This window comes from Melospiza georgiana, chromosome 1 (assembly GCF_028018845.1).
Source record: "Melospiza georgiana isolate bMelGeo1 chromosome 1, bMelGeo1.pri, whole genome shotgun sequence".
In the NCBI taxonomy this organism is placed as follows: Eukaryota; Metazoa; Chordata; class Aves; order Passeriformes; family Passerellidae; genus Melospiza; species Melospiza georgiana.
In genome coordinates, this window is record NC_080430.1 from 130,468,161 (window position 1) to 130,475,821 (window position 7,661).

A 7,661-nucleotide genomic window follows, 5' to 3' on the forward strand; every position below is an offset into this window, starting at 1 on the left:
CCATCCGGGCTGAATTCCATACCATTGTCTTTGTTTAATGGCGAAGGCTGGGATCTTCTCAGGGATAGCCAGGAAACTGGCATGGGGTTCTTATTGTGAGCAACAACCTCAGGCAGTTAAAACACTTCTGCTCGTGAAACAGAGCCTTTAGTGCTTAATTGCCTGGCAGTCACTTGGAAAGAGCAACCCTCACCTCCCCTAAATCAAAAGAGAGAGTATCGCATGCAACCTGCCTGGAATGAAAGAAAAACAGGGTACAGAGAGTACCTTAATGGCCTAAAATGCAGGGTTATCAAAACGTGAATGAAACTGCCATCCAGCAAACAAAGCAAGTCCCCTGAGCACCCATCAGCCGTGATGTAACATCACCAGTCGCTGCACAGCAGAGAAACAGCTGCTAAATAAAAAGGCGTTTGGGAGGCACAGCATAACAAGAGGACAGAGCAGCCATCTTCAAAGAAGCTGTGCAATCAGCCCAATGAAGACAGAACTCTTATCAGCTGTAATCAGTATTCCTCAGGTAATCCTGACTGAGGCAGTAGTGGCTGCAAAAGCAGAAGTGAGGGCTAGGAAAACCAAAGGGATTCCCCTGTTTGCAGCTGAGTGTGTTGTGCTGCTGCTGGCATCTGGTTGCTATGCAGGTTTAGGGAGTAGCTGCCTCTAATGCTCTTGGTTGAGCATAAGTGGTTTTACTTCCTTTTCTTCTCTCCACCATGACCTGCCCTCACAGTGCCATGCAGGTGCTCTGAGATGTCAGGATTCCTGCTTTCCTGGAGATGAGAGCCCCTGTTCCTACCTGCAAGCGGCTGAATGCAGTCCTGGGAGGAGGGGCTACCCCACCCTTGGGCCGTGGGGCACCTTACCAGAACTCCCACCACAGGGAGTTGGGTTTCCCACTGGTACCACATTCCTTCCACCCGCAGGTGACAGTCACCCTGTCACCCCACCTTGTGGCACCACTCTGCTCCTGGTTCTTCACCAGCTTCTGCAGCCCAGAGCAGGGCTTGGGGCATGGGAAACCAGAAGCAACCCTATGGCATGGCAGCCTTGCCGGGGGCACTGGAGCAGCTTGAACCTCTCATTGATGCTGCTGGCTGCATCCCTCGCTGGCCCTGACTCATGGGCTCACCTTCCCTTCCAGCACTGGCACCCCCAAACCCCCAGCCATCCAAAACTGGGGGCTCTTCTTCTCCTGAAGCCTGGGAGATGTTAGTTAGTGTCTTTGGGTCCTCACCTCCTCACCTGGCTGCAGCTGAGGTGTCCCAGGAGCTTCCCAGGCTGCCAGCAAAGCTGATGCTGCTCAGGAGGGTGGTGTGAAACTTCCATGTGCTTTTGCTGGGAAGCCATGCTGGCAAGAGAGTCATGCAATTTTTTGAAATAAAGGGAAAACTGTGGCATCCATGCGAAATTCTCAATGCAGTACACGAGTCAAAAACGCCAGTCGTTGAGCTAAGGAAAAGAAAGAAATTGTTACTGTCTGGAAGTACCCAAAGGGAAGCAGGGCGGGCAGAAAGGAGGAGCACTCACAGACTGGCTGGCCCAGAGAGCATTGCTCTGCCTCGCACTGATTCATCTCAGCACGAACCTCCCAGCCGTGGGACAGCGGGAATTACTTCAGGTCTTTCAGGATGAAGTGGTCAGTTGGTAATCTGCAGCTGGGGATTTTTTCCCCCCCATTTAAGCAAGGGACTTTTCAATGCCCTATTTAAGTGAAGCAACAAGTATGATGAGTCGATGATGAGTCACCAGGCCAGGAAAAAAGCTGTAGGAAGGCTGGACTATTTATAAAATGTAAAAGAAAGAAAGGAAATACATTCTAGATGCAGTTAGATCTGGACGGTGACTCCAACTTCTCTTGTGGGACAGCATATTCCCAGGCGCCAGACGGAAAACCTCCCGGGAAGGAGGGCAAGCGCTGCCAGGGCGTACACGGATTTTCCGAGAGGATTCATCGGCGCTGCAGGGATGGAGGCGCCCGCAGAGCCGCCGCCTGCTGCGGGAGAGCTCCGCGGTCCGCCCTGAGGGGCACGGCCGGGCAGCCGGGCTCCATCCTTGGAGGGGAGGGACATCGGGAAGCCGGGCTGCATCCATGGAGGGGAGGGACATCGGGCAGCCCGGCTGCATCCATGGAGGGGAGGGACATCGGGCAGCCGGGCTGCATCCATGGGAGCGGAGGGACATCGGGAAGCCGGGTCCCCAGCGCCACGGCACAGTCGTGGGCTGCGAGTGCCGAGGCGGCTCCCGGCGAGCGCAGTCCGGTACTCCCGTGTGTCACTGCTCAGTACCACCATGTGAATCCCCTCTCGGTACTCCCGTGTGTCACTGCCCGGTACCCCCGCGGGTGTCTCCTCCCGGTACCCTTGTGTGTGTCCCCTCCCGGTACCCCCGTGTGTCCCCTCCCGGTACCCCCCTGTGAGTCACCGCCGCGGCCGCGCAGGCGTCGCACTCCGCTGGAGCGGCGGCGGAGGAGGCTGGAGGAGATTCCATCTCCTCCTCCTCCTCCTCCTCGTCCTCCTCCTCCTCCGCCGGGAGGCCCCGGGCCCGAGCCGAAAGCTCTCTGTAGCCCAGCCCTGCAGCTCGGCTCCTCAGCTCACACCAGAGTACCACAGGGAGGGCTGCGGAGGTGCCGCGGGAAGAAAACCCGACCCAAAGAGCTCTTTGGCAGCAATTGTGCGGGGCTGGCACGGCTGGCAGGGGCAGCAGTGCGTGTGCAAGGCGGGATCCCACAGACAGGAGACAGCGCTGCCTGACGGAGCCTGGGCAGCGGGAAGCAACGAGAGCTGCACCTCCGCAGGCACCGCCCGAGCAGACGCCAAGGGCACAACGTGGCACGGCCTCCTGATGCCGCAGATATTTGTGTATAATGTACACATTCCTTGGCCTTTTGACACTTAAATTCTGGAGAGTTGTAGCTGTTCTGGAATACAGCTGGGCAGGGTCGGACGGAAGGACCCATTGCTGGGAGGCAAAGAGCATCTGAGAGCCTGAAAGTTCCACCTGCAGAACAAGATCCGTACCTGTGGGAAGGGTTGGGCTGCAGGAACGCCCCGTGCTTTGGGTGCAGAGGGGCCCTGGGCACGGGGCAGTCCCGTGGCTGACACAGCTCTGCTCTCACATCCCTGCCTACGCTCACATCATCCCTGCTTCTGGCACTGTGTCAAAACCCAAAGCTTGTCACAAAACCGTGTCATGGCGCGGTCAAAGAGGTGCTTAAACAGGGCAGGGGGACCAGAAGGTGACAAGCTTTCTTTATCACTTTAGACACGGATTATGGGCTGCTGGCTTGATCCAGTGTGATCCACAGCTCTGATCCAGGACATGGCTTGGTGCTGATGTTCAGCACGCCCCAGTTTGTGGGCACCTGCACACCTAATGAGATTAATACCTTTAGGAGTTTATTTAGGCTCTAGTTTCATAATGCACAGGATCTGGGGAAGAAGGAGGACACATCTTGAGTGTTTAGGTGACAGTGTCTCTTGACTGACTGAGTGTACTCAAGGTGAAAATATGGTCAGTGCTGTTTCACCCACTTCAGGCTTTGAATGGGCAGCAGCAGTCTGGTGAGTGAGTGGTGTGAGCTGTGGGCAGCTCCTCACCTGCTGTATCTCTAAAGAAACCACCCAGGTCAGTGTGTTTCTAAAGAGAAATCAAAGTGATGCCTTACTGGGGAAAGTTAGTTTTTTTGCCATAGTTAAGAAAGTTGGCTGCCCTTGTTAGCTACAGCCTTTAAGGAACAAAAAGACGAACCCAATTTGACGTACTTACAGTATTTTTGGTGTTAGTAGGTAGCAAGACAAAATGTGCTCCTGTGAGGCTATTTCAGTGGCTTTTACCACCACCACCACCATCAATAGAAGCTTTGCAACAAAAGATTAACAGATTTAATTTTTCAGTGCTGCTGCTGGGGAGGACAATTCCTCAGCAGTACGACAGTGCTGTCTTGTGTTCATCACATCATGTCCAAAAAATACAGACCCTGCCTCCTGAAAGAACTTCAGTCTATGTTGAAGACCATTTCAACACTAAAGCAAATTTTAATTGACCTGAAAGATGTTTTCTTAAATTACTTCAATAAAAATTATTTTTTATTACTTACTCCCAGTAAGGAACTGATCTGCTTTATTTCTGCATGTTGCTGATGTTGGTTGGCTCAAATAGACTGTAAATAAACAATTATTTTTTTTTGCTTACATTGTTGCAGCATGCAGTCTGTGTTGGTTTGGAGCTCTTGGGAAGGCACTGCCTTACTCCACAGAGGTTCAGCAGGGCTTGCAGGGTTTGGCAGCTTCAAAGGAGGTTTTAGATGTTACAATATCTGCTGCTCCAGTTTAGTGCCAGGTGGGACAGCCTGAAGTGTCTGCAGGCTGGAGACACCTCTCAGTGTCAGTATTTGGATGGCTGTATGTGGTTCTGGGTGTCTTTCCCCTGGACTCACCTTCCTGTCTGGAGCTCTGAGCCTCTGGTCACTACTCTGTGAAATCTTTGGTTCTTGCCTTACTGGCTCTGAGGTAGTTACTCTGTGAAATCTTTGGTTCTTGCCTTACTGGCAGCTGCACTGGCTGTGCTCGGCAGAGGGGATTGCCTGTGCTGTGTTGGAGAGGAGTCAGGAGGGCCAAGCACTGCTTGGGCTCAAGGGCAAAGGGTGGTTTTCATTTCCCTTCTGTTTTCCTCTGCTGGGTGTAGATTGACTGGGGAGAGGGAGGTGCACTTTGCCCTCCCCTTGGTGAGCCTCTGCATGGGTACAGATGGTATTGGTGTATTGGTACCTCAGGAGTGGGACTGGGGGGAGGAGAGAAGCAGGCAGGAGGAGCAGAGGTTTGGGGCCTGCCCTGCGCCCACCTGCACCAGAACCACAGCTGAGGCCGTGCCACATTAATTACATGAGTGTAATTAATGCCCGGGTTACAGGGGCACTTTGTAACCCTGAGCACTGACTGCAGTGTCATTTCAGGGCTGGGCTTGACATCACAAGACTCTCTCTAAGGGTCACCAAAGTAAAATAAATTGTTGCTGTTAATTAACCCTTTTGCCTTTTGGCCTGTTTTTTTCCCTGGTACTTTTTGTTTACACACTGATGTTCTCCTTTCTGTTTTACTTGCTGCTGCCTACTTTCTTCCCTCTTTAACGTATTGAGCAAATTTAATTTCCTAGCCTCTGCACAGTTGATTTGCCACCACTGTAATTTGTCCCCAGCTTTGTGGGTGCACAAGTGGAAGTGGGATGCTTTGATACGCTGGGCTGGATTTTAAAGTTTTGACAAACACTGATATTTCCCATGGCAACAAGCTCCATACAATACTCAGCACAAACCTTGCTCTTGCAGAAACAAATGCAGCTCTGCAGTGTCAACTGCTTTCTGTTTAATTGCAGATGAGATATGAAATGGGGTTCTGTGGCTCGGGTAGGATGGGGGAAGCCCCAGGGCTATGCTGGATACCACAGAATTAACCACACAAATTTACTGGATGTGACCTGAAACTGTGCAAGATAAAGAGTCTTTGGCTTTTGCTAGGACAGTAGTTGGTGCAAAAACCTCTTCCTGTAAGTCCCCCTTGCTCTGGCACAGAGAGCAGGCACCAGTGCCCCCAAAGCACATGCCTGAGTGTTCCAGGTCTGGGCACTTGCTGTTGACATGTGGAACTGAGCACCCCTCTGACAAGGCATTTCCAGAGCTCGGGATGTGCCCCTGTGGAGCCAGCTGGGCTCACCCAGCTCTCTGGCCTTGGTTTCCTCCCGGCTGGCCGGGCTTGGAATGCCACTATGCCATGCTATTTCCTTTGCATCCAGTTTCTAAGGACATCTAGGAAAACCCTCCTGATCCTGAGGCCACAAGAAGATAATTAAATCTGTGGTGGAGCTCCTTTAAGCTCTCCCTTTTTGTACTCCCAGTATACCAGAGCCAGAACTGAACTACCTTGTGTTTCAGAGAGAAACATACAGAACTCTGTGTGTGTGTGTGTGTGTGTGTGTGTGTGTGTGTACCCACTTTTTCTTCCTAAGAATGTCCAAAATTGTTTATTCCTGACATTTCATTCTGAAGCAGCACTTGCACAGCTGCTTGCTGAGAGGTTCCTGAAAGGTACAGCTTTCCTACAGGACACATCATTTGTGTAGGACACACCATGTGTTTTCTAAGGCCTCATAAACGTGCCTTAGCAGGGGGAGCATGTCACAGGGGCTGCCAAGGCTTGAGCAACGGGGGAGAGCTCCTGGGAGGAGGCAGCAGTCAGGGGAGGGCTGTTGCAGAATGTGTTGGACAATGTGTTCCACTGGGCAGCACCTGTGCTGTGAGCAGTGGGGGCTGGCTGGACACAGCAGCCCCAGCCCCAGCTGTTCTGGCCACTGTGGTGCAGCAAAGGGAGCTACAGAGGAGGAGGTTGTCAGTGTAATGGGCCAGGGCCAGGTAATAAATTACATAGACTCCATGCTTTTATAGAAGGCTGAATATTTTTATTAAAATATTTTTTATTAAGAAACCCAGGCTTTTATACCTTTGTTTGTTACAGGTTGACCTAATTGGTCCTTCAATCAAAAACACTGTCACCATTGGCTAATTAAAAATCCACCCTTTGCTAAACAAATCTCCATAACACAATCCACATGTTCACAATACCCGGTGTAATAAGTTAAGAATTGTTTCTCATTCTTTTCTCTGATCTTCTCACAGTCTTTTCCAGAAGGATGCCTGGGAAAGTTGTTTTTCTCTGTGGCCAGGGAGCTGCTGGGGGTGCCAGGGCTCTGCTTGTGGTACACGAGGTTTGCTGCCCTGAAGAGAGGGACTGGAGGAAGACTGAAGAGTGAGAGGCTGGGGTGGGAATTGCAATGGGTCCCTGAGGGAGCACAGGGTATGGGTAGGGCAGGGTGTCTCCTGGCACACTGATAGTTTGGAGTTGTGGCTCATGGGGTTCAAAAATATGTTACCCTAGGACTGTGCAAAGCATAAAAGCCGTAAAAATGACAAATTTAGTTGTAGCTTGTCTTCCCTCTCTAATCAGGGCTTTTTTTTTTTTAGCTTCCCACAAAAAAATAAGCCCAAGTAATGTTTTCCTTTTGCTGTTTTCTTTCCATTCTTAAGTGCAGTGTGTTGGCATTCCTCACACATTCCTCTCGTTGAGCCAGACCCCGGGGGGAGAGAGCAGCAAGGGCCAGGCCAGGCCAGGGCTGCAGGATCTCAGCTCCAGGCCAGGCCAGAGCTGCAGGGTCTCAGCTCCAGGCCAGGCCAGGGCGGCAGGGTCTCAGCTCCAGGCCAGGGCTGCAGGGTCTCAGCTCCAGGGCTGCAGGGTCTCAGCTCCAGGCCAGGCCATGGCTGCAGGATCTCAGCTCCAGGGCTGCAGGGTCTCAGCTCCAGGGCTGCAGGATCTCAGCTCCAGGCCAGGGCTGCAGGATCTCAGCTCCAGGCCAGGGCTGCAGGGTCTCAGCTCCAGGGCTGCAGGGTCTCAGCTCCAGGCCAGGCCAGGGCTGCAGGGTCTCAGCTCCAGGGCTGCAGGGTCTCCAGCTCTGCTGTGTCCATGTCCAGCAGAGGCCAAGGCCAGCGCTGTGCTGCAGGGTGGCAGCTCAGTGCCATCCTGTCCCTGCTCCTGCCTGTCACACACTCGGGAATGGCCTGTAGGGAGCAATCAATCGTTCAGGGGCTGTTTTTGTAGCTGTTCTTTCTTTTTCCC